We start from the raw sequence: 18808 nt of genomic DNA, 5'->3' as shown, positions 1-18808 counted from the left end.
AAAATAACTTTGCAACGTATATGTTGCTTTGAGTGTATGTGACTGGAATGGTTATAATTGCATCCATGGCAACATCTGATTGGCTAATCTGTATTTAACCGTATTCGCCCTTCTCTGTACTGATAGCCCGGCTTCAGAGTAACTAAAAAACAAAAATCACCAACTAAAGAAAGCCCACACACAACAATATGTCATCCTTGTCTTTCTGTGGGGATCTGTTTGCTACAGTTCCAGGTCACTTCTGAGGAAGTTGTGCTGATTAACCTCAGGCTGAAAGACATTGGGTTAGAGGAAACAATCAATTGGCCCGACGGAAAGACCAATGAGGGGTATTCTTTTGTTTGGTGCAAAGAATAGAAGGAATTGGGTAATGAGAAATTAGGCTACACTAATGCCTGTTTAAGACCCAGCAGTGTTGGAACAAACATGTGGCGATGGGTAAAAAACATTGAATTAATTTATCAGACTATTTGACAAGACTGTCAGACAACCAAATTTTCAAAACTGATTTCCAAAATGAAAATCTAAGACTACTACACGTTTGTTTTTATCCAAAAAGACACACAAAAAAAGTGCCTTTTCTCTGTGACTCCCCTTATGCAGTCTCGCCTTTTCCAATTGAAAAGTATTCACATGTGTGTATACACAGTGGTGCTTTTAAGTGATTGTGCATATGTGTATTTGTGAAGAGTCATGAAAGAGAAGCTCTGGCACTCTCCATGACAAAGAAACTGGGAGTCCACGCCGCTAACGGCTAATAGTGAAAGACACAAGAAGGAGAAGATTGAAACAGAACAATGCCATTCCTCCTCAGTCAAGTGACTTGTGAAAGAAAGACCTTTCATTGGTCAGTCGCCTGATCAAAGAGAGAATTTGTTCAAAGCAACTTTATCTTAACCTTCCTTGCCTTCTACTCCTTCAAATACAACCCCCATCCCCATTACTCCCGTCACTGCGGCCGCCTGGCAAAGTCATTCACTGCTCCGTGCGCTCCACAGGTCAAAATGCATTGCTAATAATATGAGCACAATGGCGCAAAACAAGGCAGCAGCAGTTCACATGGTGACAAAGGATCCTAATGAGCTAGAGGCCACACACCCACATGCCCAAGTAAAAGCGTTTTTACAAATTTATGCAAGTATTTCATTAATTCGTTGATTGACTGAGAGGGAGAGCGAGTGAGCATGTTAACATGACACCACATTGGCATTCAAGTCTCCAAGAGTGTGACTAATGCATGCAGTGTTTATTACAACGGGTATAAGAACACTATGCTGAGTGGATTATAAAGAGGTTTCAATCAATTCCTTCTTTTAACCTCAAATTATTTGCTATTCTTAATGGTAATCCCAAAGGTTTTGCCAATTCAGAAACCCTTTTCACACTTACATTTTAAACCGTGTGAGTACCCAGGCAGGAGAAAGATGTGTACAAGGGAGGTCAAGTATGGTTTTTTTTTTCGTTTTTTTTTTTTAATTTTCGATAGTGTATACAGTACAGCAGAACCTTGATCTCCACATTGTTCGTTTCGAAAAATGAAACAGGAACACGGTGACCTGTTGATGGAGGGAGGAAGCCCAAACAGGGTTCTTCCGCAATTATCATTATCGACTTGGTGACTTACCACTTTGTAATTAGGTGCCTTGACAGGGCACTCAATTGCTGACTGTGTGGTGGTATCACAAAAACAAACAAAATAGCAAGAATGGGAAAAAAAAGGGAAAAACAAAACACACGAGGTAAAAATCCTTTGGATGACTGAGATTTTTATGCTCCAATAAGTATGATTTCAGGAGTCTTGAATCTAGAGGTTTCACTGCATACTATGTTCCCATATCTTACTTGTTTTTGTTATTTCATGTATCGGAGCAATAGCACAGGAAGGACATATAAGAGAATTATACAAGACTGGAACAAGGGTGTGAAGTTTAAAACCTGACACACACTTCTGTCCTGGTGTGTTGAAAGTAATTGTAGCTGTTTGAAAAGAATTGTATATGTCACACATGGCTTCATCATGCATCAATAGCCTGCTTCACTGGGTTCAGTATTAAAGGCTCAACGGAGAAATTCCAGATCTTTTGTTACTGATTTGAAACATTTAGCAGTTTTGCTGGGTGAAATCTGACACACATCTTGTGAGATCTGACAAGATGGCGCCTACCCGTGTGGACGCTTCGGTTACGCGCTCTCTAGTATTGTTTTTGTTTTTGTGTTTTTCGTTCGTCTTTGGAGACATTACACGACTCACTTACACAAGGGGAGACTTGCTAACCATCAAGGAGGCTACTCCGGACTTTCTTTCACCAACTTTCGCAAATCCGCTCAGTTTTTTCCCTGAGTTACTCACCGGAGCAGCGACTGCAGTCTTTGGCGCATGGAGACGGAGGCGGCGCCACAGAGGGAAGCGACATTTTTGTCAATGTCTTTATGTCTGTTGTCATACTAGAGCGGCTCCAACTACCGGAGACAAATTCCTTGTGTGTTTTTTGGACATACTTGTCAAATAATTCTGATTCTGATTCTGATTCTGAACCGGCATCCAGGTAAAGCTCCACAACAGAGGATACAGATTGCCATTTCCGTCGATCCACCTTGCGAATCTACGCTCCCTACCCAACAAAATGGACGAGCTTCATCTTCTGATAAAGACCAGTAAAGACTTCGGACGTTCCGCCACCATGTGCTTTACGGAGACTTGGCTTTGTGAGGCTGTACCCGATGGCGCCGTCATGCTTCCCGGCTTCCATCGTCACCGGGCAGACTGAGACATGGAATCATCGAGGAAAACAAAAGGCGGCGGGATATGCTTCTATATCAACGAAAAATGGTGTACGGACGTCACAGAGCTCAGCACACACTGCAGCCCGCATTTAGAATTGCTGTTTTTGAACTGTAAGCCATTCTACTCGGCTCGTGAGTTCGCATCATTCATTCTCGCCGGTGTCTATGTTCCCCCTCAAGCTAACACGAATGCCGCACTGCTAATGCTCGCCGAACAAGTAAACGAAATTGAAAAAAAACACCCGGACTCACTGCTCATTATTCTCGGGGACGTTAACAAAGCTAAACTCAACCACAAACTCCCTAAATACAAGCAGCACATCGACTGTCCCACTAGGGAAAAAAATCACATATTAGACCACTGCTATACCATGCTAAATAACACATGCCACGTGCCAAACCTCATGTAGCACTGGGCTCGTCTGATCACTGCTTAATTCATTTAATACCAACATACAGGCAATAACTTAAATGCGTGAAGCCTACAGTGAACACAGTGAAAAAGTGAACCAACGAAGCAAAGATAGAACTTCAAAGCTGTTTAGACTGCATAGACTGGAGTGTCTTTCAAAATTCAGCTGGCAGCCTAGATGAATATACGGACACTGTCACATCCTATATTAGTTTCTGCGAATATGTGTGTGTACCAACAAAGTCGTTTCACACATTCAATAACAACAAGCCGTGGTTCACTGCCAAACTTAAGCAACTTCGCCAATCTAAGGAAGGCGCATATCAGAGGGAGGACAGGGCCCTGTATAATCGAGCTACAAACTGACTAAAGAAGACTAAAGAAATGAACATTGCAAAGAGAAACTGCAGCAAAATTGGAAAAACAGTTTACCGCTAACGACTCTAAATCAGTCTAGCATGCATTCCAATCGCTGACCAATGACAAGCGACAATCACCCCAAGCTGAGAACAATAGCACACTAGCCAACGACTTGAATAACTTCTACGGCAGATTTGAAAAGGACACTTTCACAAAAGATTAACAAAGCGGCAGGCCCAGACCATGTGTCCCCATCCTGCCTCAAAGTCTGCGCGGACCAGCCCTCTCAGTCTTCACACAGATCTTCAATAGCTCTCTGGAACTGTGCGAAGTACCATCCTGTTTCAAACGCTCCACCATCATTCCAGTCCCCAAGAAACCTACAATCTCGGGACTAAATGACTACAGGCCTGTCGCCTTGACATCTGTGGTCATGAAGTCCTTTGAACGTCTCGTGCTGGACCACCTCAAGAGCGTCACAGGCCCCCTGCTGGACCCCCTGCAGTTTGCCTACCGAGCGAACAGGTCTGCGGATGATGCAGTCAACATGGGACTGCACTTCATCCTAGAACACCTCGACAGTGCAGGGACGTACGCGAGGCTCCTGTTCGTGGACTTCAGCTCAGCGTTCAACACCATCATCCCTGAACTCCTTTCCTCTAAACTTCTCCAACTCAGCGTCTCGCCTGCCATCTGCCAGTGGATTTACAGCTTTCTGACGGGCAGCACACAGCAGGTGAGGCTGGGGGAGACCACCTCATCCACACACAGCATCAGCACTGGGGAACCCCAAGGTTGTGTCCTTTCTCCGCTGCTCTTCTCTCTCTTCACGAACAACTGGACCACAATGCACCCGGCTGTCAAACTCCTGAAGTTTGCAAATGACACCACTCTCATCGGCCTCATCAAGGACGGTGACGAGTCTGCATATCGACAGGAAGTGGAGTGGCTGGAGCTGTGGTGCGGCCGACACAGCCTGGAGCTGAACACGCTCAAGACTGTAGAGATGATCGTGGACTTTAGGAGCCATCCTTCACCACAGCTGCCCTTCACGCTGTCCAGCTGCCTTGTGTCAACCGTTGAGACCTTCAAATTCCTGGGAATTACAGTCTCTCAGGACCTAAAGTGGGCGATCAACATCAATTCCGTCCTCAAAAAGGCCCAGCAGAGGATGTACTCCCTGCGGCTTCTGAGGAAGCACGGCCTGCCATGGGAGCTGCTGAGGCAGTTCTATACAGCAGTCATCGAATCAGTCCTGTGTTCTTCCATCACAGTCTGGTTTGGTGCTGCTACAAAAAAGACTGCAACGGACATTCAAAAGTGCAGAAAAGATTGTCGGTATCCCCCTACCCACCCTTGACGACTTACACGCTGCCAGAACTAAGACAACAGCGTGCAAAATCCTCTCGGATCCTCCACATCCCGGTCACAGGTTCTTCCAGCTCCTTCCCTCAGGTAGGCGCTACCGACAGACAGTTCAACAGCTTCTTCCCTCTTTCAATCAACTTCTTAAACAGCTAACCTACAATTCCATTGCAACATGCTGCCAATTTTTTTGTCTTGAGTTTGTTGTCACATTTCTGTTGGGCCAATTATACATACTCGTGCACTCACTGTAGTAGTCTCGCCACGCTGCACTATTTGCATATCTGTTGTTGACCAATACTGGCCACTCATGACAGAGTAGCATCTGCCCTACTTGCACACTGACTGAGGAGTACCTGCAACATTTGCACAATCAACATTGTCCCAGATTATCGCGCTACTAGTCACTTTAAACTGCATACACTCTTTGAAGTCTCAACGCCCTTTTCACAATGTGCATTGCACCGGACTATTGCTATATTAGTCATTCAAACTGCTCTCATTGCTAGAGAAGTCTGCATCTTTTTGGAACATTGGCAAAAAAAATCAAACAAATAAATTTTAAAAATTGTCCCGCCATTACCAGATAACTAGCAACCCTTTATTGCTCAGTGACTGTTTTTCTCAATGTCTTTGTCTCAAAAGTGTTCTCTGTCAATTGACTGTCTTTTGTCATACTAGAGCGGCTCCAACTTCCGGAGACAAATTCCTTGTGTGTTTTTTGGACATACTTGGCAAATAAAGAGGATTCTGATTCTGAAAGAGTCTTTTAACGTAAAATGAAGATTATGGCAGGAGCTAAAAGGAATTACCAGCGGAGGACATGAAGTCCTTTGACTCAACTTTGCAAAAGATTTTAAATAAGTGAGATGATTCTGTTTAAATATGCCATAACACCTTGACCCAGAGGAACACAATGTATTTTATCCTTGATAAAGTAAACTGGCTTTATCATACATGCGGGGAAACACCCATTATAACCATTCTAAAACTATGCAGACAACTTTCTCGATCACGGTCACGTGATGTTGGGGCACAAACATCTCTGATAAACCTTTGCTCTTTTTATCAGGCTGTTGACATTTACAGGTAATGTCTCCCTTCTGCTCTTATTAAATCTTAGAACTACTAGACAGCAGTGTGGCAACTAGTAAAGTAGGCTGGGCACGAGAAGCCTGCTAGCTTATTTATGAAGCCTGTGTTTTATGCTATGGCAGCTCTTGTTATATAGTTGTCAAATAACATTTTACAGTACTCCTTATATTTTTCAGTTTTAACAGAATGGATCGAAGGCTTGTTTGCTTGTAACTTTCTCACCTCTGAAGCGCGATTGATATAGGTCTCAGGATGGTTTGTGGTGTCCTTTCTGCAATTCATCTGAAAAGTCTAAAACTTGGTGGGTTCTGCATACCATCACTTTAAAGTAAGTACCGCATAGACAGTGTAGTGTGCAGCTGACCCTCGGTATTTGCGCGGGTTATGGACAAAGCTTGACCGCTAATAGAGAATTTCCGCGAATAAGCAAATTTTCCCCTAAAAAGGATTACAATTTCCTATATTTATACTTGAGTTCAAACCATAAATATACCTCAGGCTGTGCTCCCAAAACACTTAAATAGCATTTCAAATTCTTGCAAACAGAAGCAGAACTCAAGTGGGCAGCTTGCGGTCATGAAAAGATGGGTGAAAATTCTCCTTCAGGATTTTCTAGTAAAGAGCAGAATTCATGGTTCCATCAATCACAGCAAGTTATCCAGGTCCTGAGAGGTAAAGCAGCCCCAGACCATCACACTACCACCACCATGTTGGACTGTTGCTGTGATGCTCTTTTTCTGAAATACTGTGTTACATTCACGCCAGATGTAACGAGACACCCACCTCCCAAAAAGTTCAACTTCTGTCTCCTCAGACCATATAATATTCTGCCAAAAGTCTGGGGAATCGTTCAGATGTTTTTTATTTTTATTTTATTGGTATTGATATTGGTCAGCAGTGGTGCTGCTCTTGGGAAGGTTCACTACTGATTCCAGGTTTTCTCCATTTGAGGATAATGGCTTTCACCATGGTCAGCTGGAGTCCTAAAGCTTTAGAAATGGCATTTTAACCCTGTCTAGACTGACAGATAGTTGTTTTATTTCCCATCTGTTCTTGAATTTTTTTGGGGATCGTTGCATGTTGTTGCTGCTTTTTGAGATGTTGTGGCTGACTTAATTTTGTCCAACGGGTTCTATTTAGGTGATTTCTTGATTGGACAGGTCTGGAGGGACTCAGACTTGGGTTTGGTCAGTGAAAATGAACCAAAAAATGTGATTAACCAAAGTTTATTCATTATTTAATAAGGGGGGACATTACTTTTTCCCACAGGGCCAGATTGTTTTTATAAATAAAACCACCATTAAAAAACAGCATTTTATGTTCACTTGGGTTATATTTACATTGGCTTGAAACTCTATGAATTTGAGAAGGGGCCAATACTTTTTCACACCACTGTACATGATGATGATGAAGATGATAATGATGAAGATAAACAAATCATGACGTGAGTCCAAATAACTCTTTGGTCATATTACCTTCATTAGGTGTGTATGCCCAATAAGAATTGCATAGCTATTCAAAAAAGTATGGCAATCATTTGAATTAGATCACAAACCAGTTGAGTCTAAATAAAAATCATCCACAACACACACTGGAGACTGAAGTGAGCTCTTTCAGTCTGCTTTCAAGAGTCACTCTTAGAGCTTTAGGTGCACACCTTAAGCTATAAATGTCCATCATTTAGAGAGAAGAGGGCTCAAAGCAAAGGAAGGAGGAGGCAAACATACTCTTGAGTAAGGCTCATTGTGCAGTGAAGCGAATACACAAAGGAGCACATTTTCAAAGCTTTAAGTCAAGGCTCTCATAAAAAAAACCTCCCTCACACAAAAACATACTGTAATACACTCTTAGTTTAACCTTTTACCTCTTTCATATGTCAACGTGCAGTGTTTTGTCTTGAAAAACCCAAATCTTTCGCTCAAAGTGGACTATGATCACATTAATTACATAACATCATCTGAAATAATACTTATTTAACAAGTAAAAACTAACACAACTACAGTACGCACAAAGCACTTAGAAAGCTCTGCTATGTGGTGCCCGGACATAGATCCTCTATGAATTATAGGTTTCTCATAGGCAAATTGAACAACCGCTCCATGTCGCTGTGCTTGTTCGACCTGTAAACCAGAGAAGAGCTGCAGACCAAGATTGGACAAAAGAAAGATGACAGATAAGAGGCATACTAGGAGGGATCAAGGGAGGTGAGAGAGAGAGTGAGTGGGTGGACAAATGAGGGATGAGAAAGCAGTAAAATAAGGAGGGGGCAATAACCCGTTGCTGCTGACAGTACTATAGCCTAGAGGTAGATTTGTGTAAAGCAATACATCACCATGTTCATGCCAAATATATGTCCTTACAATTCGAATGTGTCGGGGTAATATTTACATATCTCTCTACATTCTATAGGAGAGATAGAGAGGGCAAACACTGAAGAGAAGTGGAGTCATCAACTGTGCCTGCAGGGCTGTGGACTCTCGAATGTTGAAGAACCAACCGCTTTCACCAACAGCACAAATATTAACTCAACTCCAAGTCAGGTCAAAGGAAACAGCGATCCTCGAAAGAATGCACACATGCACACCAACATCTGCATCTCTGTGAAAGCACCCATGGGATGCATTTATATGCCAATAGTCACTCATTCACACACACCCTCATCCGGCTCTCACATCTCGAAGGCCTGAGATGAATACACAGACACATCAAAAACACTGACTTCAGAGGGAAGAAAAAAGCGGAAAACAAGTGCAAGAGGGCTGGCAGACAGATCGGAATTCAGATCCTCCTCCAGCCGTCTGGAGCGCTCAATGATTTTTCAATTCTTACTTTGAGTCTACCTCGTAACCTCTAGAATCTCAGACAGGACCACCAAAGAAAGAGATGTGACACTCTGTTTTCAACATAAAGTTTCCGAACTCTATCTAAGGAATGCAACCTCGCATGAACCCTGCGCTTCCGTGGCAAACATAATCACTACAATAACGTCTAATACAGTCATCACTCGCTATATCATAGTTTACTTATTGCAGGTTCAGTCCATCTCAGATTTTTTATTGTACAGTATAGTACAGTTCAGTTACACATCTCCAGTAAAGTAAACATTGTTAGCTAATTTAAATATGACCTCTCACCAGTAGTTAGAATGAATTGTAATCCATAACCGGTGGAATAGATACAGGGAAGATGGAAACAGCTGCTGTTGCTCTTTCAATCGCTTTATTAAACAAAAGATAACAAAATGTAGTAATCAAAAGCACATTCTTAGCACACCTGTCCGTCACTGTGCTATAGCCGGGAAATAGCCAGCCAATTGTACGTCCTCATCGGTTCACTTCCTCGTCATTCAATAGAGCAGACCTCCCTTTTAAAGGCATACACACATTTCAGTCATATACTATTGTTTGTTGGTGATGAAGTGCATGCATGAAACTTTAAAATATATCTAAATAATACCATAAATAGTTGGTCTTTACTTTGATGATTTCGTCTATAGTGGGGGTTGTCTGGAACATAACCCTTGCGATAAATGAGAGATTACTGTATACCAATCTAACAAATTAAAATTTGTGGTACTGGCTTAGTAGCACTGCAATATTTTCTTGTGACTAATCACATACGCTGACACAAAGGCCGGTATAAAGATGTGACACACGTTACCTCCGTTCACCATTTGCCCTTTTAAATATAACCATTTTCTGATTGCATGCTTTACTTTTTATTTGCAATTTGACGTCAACGATAACACTCAAGTCAATATTTCTAAATGAACAGTGAGGGCAAGGGAAAGCATTATAACAAGAGAGTGACCTCATCAGTCTTTCTCTGAATCTTTGTGAAAGGCTAATGAGAGTTCCAAGTAATAAGGCTATTGTAAACTAGTGCGTTTGTGGGTGGGAAACTGAGAAAGAATGCAATAATCCTAACTCACAAAAGTGAAGATGGCTGGTTGGCCTGCTAGTTTTCAGGGTATTCTACCCGGCCTGCAGATGGACAATAGTAGCCATACCGTCTGGCAGGCAGCAACTGTGCTCTTCCATGCATCACGATGCTGCCAACAAAACTTAACTCTTGAGTCCAGTCACTCCAACAACTCTCCTCAGAACTGGGACTTTATGGCGGTGCAACAGACCAAACACTCAATAATTGAAGAAAATGAGATGCAAGAGACTCCTCCTTCTCCTGTAGGATGCTCTCTCTGAAGCAATGGGAAATGGTTATTGCAGGAACTAATCATTATGCAAGACAATTGGTTTGATGGAATATCGCCACCAGTGACTGACTATAGGGAATTACTTATTTACCAGGATATTCATTGTTTGGATGTCGAGATTTTAGATCAGACCTGCGATCCACATTTGCCCATTGAATGAATGAAATGAAAATGAATTGCCCAAAAACTGCTTTAAATACAGAAGGTTGTTATCCTAATAAAACTATCCTGTAACATTATTGCAGGTATCTTTTGGGAAAAAAGACATCTTTGGGAGTTGTGCTTAATTAAAAAAAGATTGACTATGTGCTATGGTGGCCGACTGGTTAGAATGTCTGCCTCACAGTTCTGAGGACCCGGGTTGAATCCCCAGCCCCGCCTGTGTGGAGTTTGCATGTTCTCCCCGTGCCTGCGTGGGTTTTCTCCGGGCACTCACATTTCCTCCCACATCCCAAAAAACATGCATGGTAGGCTAATTGACAACTCTAAATTGCCCGTAGGTGTGAATGTGAGTGCAAATGGTTGTTTGTTTATATGTGCCCTGCGATTGGCTGGCAACCAGTTCAGGGTGTACCCCGCCTCCTGCCCGATGATAACTGGGATAGGCTCCAGCACGCCCGCTACCCTAGTGAGGAGAAGCAGCTCAGAAAATGGCTGGATGGATACTACTGGCGAGCAATGTTATGATGACTATACAGTAATCCCTCGTTTATTATAAGGGTTAGGTTCAGGACCACACTAGCAACAAGTAAATCAGTGAAATAGCAACCACATTATTTATGCATATTCTAAAGCTGTATGACCCCCCCCCCCCCCCTGACTCTTCTTAATCTTCCCCACACTCCAATTAACCTCTACCATACGCTTATATACACTTTCTATACTCCTAAACACCTTTTCAACTTTTAAATATACAGTAAAGCACAGTACTGTACACTATGTACATTAGATTCCTTTTTATGTTTCAATTACCTTTTTTTTAAACAGTTTTTAGGGAAGAACGTCTATTCTGAGACTTTACAACTTCCCAAAGCAGTTTGTGTGCATATATGGGTGTAAGTGTGTCTGCCATTGTGTTCTTTGAACCCACTCAAACTTTTATGGCCCTCCTGGGGATCATAATAAGGAACTAATTGATAGTCTTTGAGCTGCAGGCCCAGGAGAGTGGGAGTTCCTGGAGGAAGTCGACACAAATCAAACTCTCGTTGATCCCTAAGGTATGGCGCTGCTCCAACGCTGTTGGAGTGAATGTGTGTGTGTGTGTGTGTTTGTGCACATGTGTCTTTGTGTGTGAGAGAGAGCTAGAGATTGCGACAGAAATAAAACACAACTGTCTCAAGTTGACATTTTTGCTTGATACGTCTTGAGCTGTGACCTCCTCTTTTCTCACACAACCTTCCACTTTTATCTCCCAAGCAAGTTCAGCATTACAGAGAAATGTTACACGTACACACACACCCTTACACACAACTCTGATGGATTAGATGGCATTGCTTTTGCAGTTGAAAGTCCCCAGCACCACCGTCGCCTGCCAGACAACATATTCGGCACACTTAACAGAGCTGTGTAGGGCGAGTAAGCGATATGTACACGCATTCTCACGCGTAAACAACAAACACACAAGCCACAACATGTTTGAGAGCAAAGAAGCAGTATGTCAGCCTCGGCTGATGAAGATTTAGTTATTTGTACTGAAAAGAAGAGCAAAGTATATATTGTACATTGCAACTCCCCACTTGGACTTTTAACTGTGGACTTTATGTTGTTGATGTGAGTCATGTGTGAATTGATTTGCGTGTGTTAAGACTATGACAGAACCGAATGCAAATATTCACAATTAAAACACTCATTACTCACTGGGGATGTTAGATACCACTTTTTTTCAGATTGATACCAGTATTAGTATTTCACTCAAGTTCTTACCGATACCCAGTGCCAATACCACTAATACTTTTGATACATAACATTTCAATTAACACAGGGACAAATAATTGTGAATACAGATCTTTCTTTCTTTCTTTCTTTCTTTCTTTTTTCTTTCTTTCTGATGCATAAAGATAATTCATCATGTGTCAAACTGCCACAGTGTAGCACCAACTACTGTTGAGGGCGACTTAGTCCGTGTCAGATTTTTTTGGTTTTAAATATCGATGGCCGGTATCTGCAGCCTTCAGGCGTACCCATACGCGTCATTTAAATAAGGCCGGTATCAGCTGCAAACCGATACCTGGTATAGGTATTCACCCTAACACATGCTTTTTTTTAGTTAGTTTGAATAATTTTAATACATAGAATGTAAACACCATTGCTAGATTTCTGCAACAAAATGAATAGCAATTGTTACATTATAAGTTATACTCTCTTCCATTTCGTTTTAATGATAATGGAAGTAGATCAGTAATTAATTCTAAGCAAGGAAATATGTATCATTACAAACACCTTTAAAAGTAGTAAGTTGTCACACAATAAAAAAAAGAACATGGAAAACATTATGCAATGATTGAATATGTATCGATAATCATTAATCGAATCAAACCATAGCCTTCTTAATACTATATTGATCAAAGCATGAAATAGTGGGACAGTCGCACCCATATTCCATAGAGTTTATGAGTTTAAGTTCCAATATATATAGTAAAGGCGTTCAAAGGAGCAGGAGAGGCTTTCATTCCTAATTTCCAGGGGTTTCTGCTCCAAAAAGTGCAGCTGAAAGCCCAAAGGATAGCCACAATGAAGTGAAACCTTAACCGATACAAACTCAACAATCTCGGAGTGTCTTTTTAAATTACACCAGCCTAATAAATCTTAAAATAGAAGAACAGTAGATGACAATTATGGTGAGCTGCTAGTAATTTGAATAACAGTATAGATTTGGTTTAGTTGTTGAAACATTACTTTGTTTGTTTGGTGATTTTGGGTGTTTGTTTTTCTTGATAGTTGAATGGCTTCACCTAATGCTCAGATATGTTTTCTCCCCAGTGTTGTTCTTTGAACAGTTTGCATCATTCTGTCACATGGCGTGAGCTTAGCTGGGAACTCTTGATTTTATAACAGTAACGGATGTCGCAAAAAATCATTCAGTCATTCATACATCACCCGTTCCGCTTATCCTCACGAGGGTCGCGGGAGTGCTGGAGCCTATTCCAGCTAACTTTGGGCGAGAGGCGGGGTACACCCTGAACTGGTCGCCAGCCAATCGCAGGGCACAGCAAAAAAGAATTTTTCACTTAATTCATAATGCATTAATCAGAGACCTAAAAATGCAATCTTGTGACGTGCAATTGTGTAGTCCAGGAAGAAGACATTTTACATTCAGTACCAAAGACAATTGCCGCCAGAGTGAGAAAACAACTTTTTTGTTCATCCACCATTAACCTCCACACCATTATTCAGAGGACGAGTCCAGGCTTTTAAAGGTGCATTAGATGCAATTTTATGTCCCCATAAAGTTGAAGTAAAAATGTAAGACTCCAAGTCCTTTCTCTTGAGCGCTCGCTTTTCTCAACACCCAAAGACGCTTAATATACTGTAGGTTCACACAAACGAGACCAGTAAAAAAAACAACTTAAGCCTAGCCAGTGGGGTCCAGGAAGAAGTCCCTCTGAGTGTTAACGGCACCGAGAGAGGTGAAAGTCTGCCCGGGTTCCACCTTTGGCTAAGATATGAGAGCTCGCTGGTTACAACATGTTATTTCTTCATAAAGTGTGTTTTCTATATTGTAGTATCCACACACCGATAAAAATAAGGTAAATATACAGTAACTTTGTTCCGTGGTGGAAACGGATTCATTGAAATTTCATTGATTTCAATGGTAAACATTACATTTGTTCGCGTAAGTTTCGGTTTACAAATGCAGTCACGGAACGGATTAAATTTGTGAACCGAGGTTGCACTCTACAGGAATATTCAGTTTTAGCGAGATTTGAGCCCTACTAAGTCAAGTTCTAGTTCTTAGCATGTAAGGTAATTGAAGCTTGAATAAGCGGTTGTTACTTTATTGCTTTCCAGTAAGTGGACAATTATAATTTGCTCACTCAAACACAATTTTTATTTGTTTATTTCCCATTTTAACAACATCATTAGTCAACCATAACTTGGTGCTTTTGAAGCAGTGCCATATGCCTCATTGTTTTTTCCTTCCCCTTAGACATAAAGACACATCATAAAGCGGCTAATATTTCCTCCCTTGCACTATTGCTTCCTCAAGGGAAGCGAGTCCATTCCTAGAAAACATGCTGAAAGAAAGAACAAGGACTCTGATCTCTCCCACTCTGAATGTTTAAAGAGAGAAATAATATGGAAGAATTCCACAATGCTTTAATTTCATTGCCGTGTAATGTGTGTATCTGCGAGGGTGTGTTTTAAAAGCCAACCTTCTGCGGCACTTTATGGATGATTTAATTTTGCTTTAATCACAAAGCATTTCAACAAACTGATTAAAGGATGTCAACTGCCTCTCTCGAGGCAACGATGGGATTTGGTAGAAGAAATGACAGCCACCTGATAACATTTCTCACTCAGTGCTGCCAGATCTCATGAATAAGAAAACAATGCAGAGCTTATGTGGCCTTATTTAGAGAATTTATGAGTGCTGAGGTATCCAGCCTCATGGAGCATGACCAGCTTTCTGCATTCTGCACAAGAAGGAGCAAATTCCCAGACCCCGCAAGCTCCGCTGCTCCCTTTGCAAAATGTGCACCCTGTTCTCCTCCCTCCTGTTCGTCTACCTGCTTTTGCTCTCCAGATTGGGAATTGGGGAAATTCCTCTGCCCGGTTAAACGACTCCTGATACACATGAAAAAAGGCTTCATTCTTTGTCGTACGTGAAACTCTAGACACTGGGAAATGGCTTCACCTTCCAGTCATATGTAATACTGAGGAGGGAAAGATTTTCTGCACCAAGCCATCTTTCTTCCCTCCACATAGTGAGGAAATATGCTTTAAGCTTTAAGAGGAAAGTTTGACCTCAGAATGCAGGGAGATTTGGATGTTTTATATATAATGGGAATGTTGGGGAATTTATGAAGTTCATGACATCGAGGTGGCAGCTTTAGGATATAGGCGCTGCTTGTTGATAAATGATTTAATTACCAAATATTCTCAACGTTTCAAAATATCAATGTATTCACATAAGATCCAGATCAAGGCATGGCCTAAATTTATGGTTCAGTGTTTATATTTTAGAAAATATTCTTTACAGATGGGCATTTAGAATACTCCAGACATCACTGAGTAATATATATGACCTGTGTCAAAGCCTCTCGTACGCTGAGTTGAGATCAAAAGTAGTCCAGTAACAAAGAACAGGATGCTTCAAAGGGAATTGCAGATGACACAACAGAAAGAAACACTAAAATGTAATGTGCATCATTAGTTCTTTCTTTCTACTAATAGTTAACACTGGCTTCAAAGTCATCTTTAGTTAGAATCGAGAGGTTCTTCGAAATAAAAATGAGTGATAGAGCAAAGGCCTCTTAGAAAGAACTCCTTGAAAGGAGATTGTTTTTGAAAACGCTCTCAGTGACCTACCCCTCAATTCAACATGAAACAAAGGCGTCTGTTCATTTGTCGTCCGAACATTGTTTTACCTTTTCTTATACCAGTCCAACTGGCATGTCACGAAATATAAGGAGGGTTAGCTGTTACAGTCACCAGTACATTTATACATCCTGTATTAAAAGAGACATGTTATGCGTTGTTTTCCGCAATTTAACAGTTCCCAGTTTCTTTATAACTAGAGATGTGACATGCTTTTTTCAAAGTACCACAAAAGCACCCAAGAAATCTATCTGGGAACATTTCAATGAAACAAACTGACAATCCTCAATTATTTTCATGGAAATATATTGTCTATATGGCTACAGTGGCTAGTTCTGATGAAACTGCAGAGGATTATACTGCTGCTTGAATGGACAAAAAGGTTACGCTAAGCATTCGTTTGAAGGCTGAAATGGACAAATGTGGCAAAATCATAAAAAGACAATTTGCCGCTATTATCATTTATACTACCCAAGTAAAGAAGACTTTGTTGTTGAAAATCCCCAAAAAGCAGCAGAGAATCACATCGCAAACTTACAGAAGAGAAATACTCTCCATCCAATCTTCACCCATACGTGATAGTATGTACCGTAATTTCTTGTGTATAATGCAAATTTTTTCCCGCCAAAAATTGTCAAAGGTCAATAGTGCGCATTATACATAGGTATAGGGGGAAATGAAAAAACTTTCCCATTGTATAAAAGTATGCCACCATCTAGAGGGTATGAAAAAGCTGTACTCTATCATTCCAATATGCCATCGCCACCTAGAGGTTATGAAAAAGGTGTAGCCTACACTTTCATTCCAACATGATGTACGTATGACTGCATATATGTACAGTTGTGCTTATAAGTTTACATACCCTGGCAGAATTTGCGAAATATTGTTTTTTAAACTACGACTGAAGATTGAACAACAACCATTAATTTCTTTATGGTTATGTTTTGTTTAATGATAATGATTTTCTGAAATGCTTAACAGTTTAATTTGGATCCCTTTAAAATAAAATTAAATGTGTTTTGCCTGGCCCTTCATGTTTTCTTTAAATTATTGTACCCATCTTACAAATTCTGCCTCGGTAATCAAACAATGATTATGGGCTGGTAATTTCAAAATAAGAGCAAGTAAATAAAAAGAAAGTATTACATGTTCAAATAAAGTGCTTAACTTTAGAATAATTATTTGAAAAAACTAACAAAATATAGATAATACTTCATGTTTTGATCATATGAGTAGAAGCAAAATCCTGCATTGTAAAAATGCATTATTCATAGGTAGAAGGGTTTTCCAGAATTTTTAAGTCAACTTTGGGGGTGCGTATTATACATGGGTGCACATTATACACGAGAAATTACGGTATGTAATATTGTATGTTTGTCTTCTTGGTTACACTTTGCTCAGTATAGTGGGAGAGTTTGTGTAAATTTACATATATATTGGATTCAAAAGTTGTCCTGCTTTTAAAAAGTTGCAGGTTTGTGTCATGCACAGTCAATTAAACCTGGACTGAATTGTTTTGAAAATATCTTTACTTTAATTTCTGTCACTGATGATGACTTGTGTTTGTGTTGCCTGTTACATCCATGAACTACTGCATGCAAAGTGTGTTGAGCTTTGAATAATGACAAATGATTATGCAAAACTCACATGGGGAGGCTTAGAAATGCATCACCAGTACAGCTTTCTCATGTTTCAGGTTAGGTACTGTATGTGACCCTTGGTTCAGCGGACCAGAATGTATGCATCCATAGGTGCATAAAACGATATTATATACTTGTTTGCACGAACACACCTCTGTCCTCTGTTGATGGAGACATATGGGGTTTACATGAAAGGCATGGGCTCCAGAATTGTAAGTCTGCTGTGTTCAGCTGCAGAAAAAAACAGCTTTAAAATCTGAGAAAGACCTCCACTTTACAGGGAGAGGAGCTCTCTAACAGTGTGGAAGAGAGAAACAGGTCTTTCTTCATCTCATGCCATTGAATCCGGCTGTTGAGGGGCGGATACATGGAAAATCGCCAATTTTTTTGTGGAAAGGGTTGGCCTGTGCCTCAAATCTTTTTCAAATTTTAATAATTAAGTATTAGGTTAAGACACTTGCCAAGACAACACATTTGCTAAATCCAGCTTCTCAAAAACACGTTTGGCTGCATTCATTTTTTTGTAACCTAAAATCCAATTAAATGCAACTGCAGTTTGATTTAAAACAATGTTGACTATATAAGAAAAAAAACTGCACAAAGGAAGTGTGAACATACTGTAATTAAAATATATTGGGAAAATATCAAATGTTTTTTATTTTTCAAAAATTCATCATATACTCCTAGATTTAATTATCATACAACTTTGTACAAAACTAAATGTAGTGGGCCTATCTATTTCATGATCAGTCGGTTCAGTCCACATTAATTTTTCCTTGTTGTTTTCTAGAAATGTGTTTCTTGTTTGCATGGTTATAGTTTCACTTGATGCTTTAACATACACTTTATAGCCTGCGAATGAGTTTCTATGTGGACAGAACCCTTTTGTAAAAACAAGAATAAGGCTACGTTCACACAATTCAGATTTTTGGGTTAAATACGATCTTTTTATGTAGTCATTCACACAAACAAATGCGACGTCTCATGTTAACACAATGAGTCAGTGAAGCGACACGCATGCGTAAAAAACATGAGGCGCTGAGTTTACGAAAGCTAATATGACCCCTCGTCCTGACGCATTTGTGGCAATATAAAGGTTTTTGTGCAACCAGAGACAGCATTCTCTGATATTTGTCACTTCTAAAGCATCTTCGTTTCGCCACTGACTGTTTTCTGCTCCTTCGTCTGCCATTGCTTTTCATGCATGTCTCTTTTGTCGAACAGTTGTGACGTTTGTCACGTTTTGATGACATAGGTCGGATGAGCAGAACCTGAGTGTCCAGACTGCAATCACATCAGATACATATCCAGTTTATATCCACATGCAAAACGGATAAAAATATTGGAATTGTACTGTTCACATTGACATGAAAAAAATCTGATACATGTCACATTGGGCAA

The 18808-nt window shown here is 40.6% G+C and overlaps 1 protein-coding gene across 1 annotated transcript in view; it reads right to left on the bottom strand.

Annotated features, from left to right (window-relative positions):
- The window catches only part of sdc2 (syndecan 2), a 48447-nt gene that overhangs the window by 7440 nt on the left and 22199 nt on the right, over positions 1–18808 (bottom strand). The gene's annotated exons all lie outside the window — the stretch shown is intronic.

The sequence above is a fragment of the Phyllopteryx taeniolatus genome, chromosome 21 (assembly GCF_024500385.1).
Source record: "Phyllopteryx taeniolatus isolate TA_2022b chromosome 21, UOR_Ptae_1.2, whole genome shotgun sequence".
Lineage (NCBI taxonomy): Eukaryota > Metazoa > Chordata > Actinopteri > Syngnathiformes > Syngnathidae > Phyllopteryx > Phyllopteryx taeniolatus.
The sequence above is the reverse complement of the archived record's forward strand: the minus strand, read 5'-3'. Positions and strand labels throughout refer to the sequence as shown.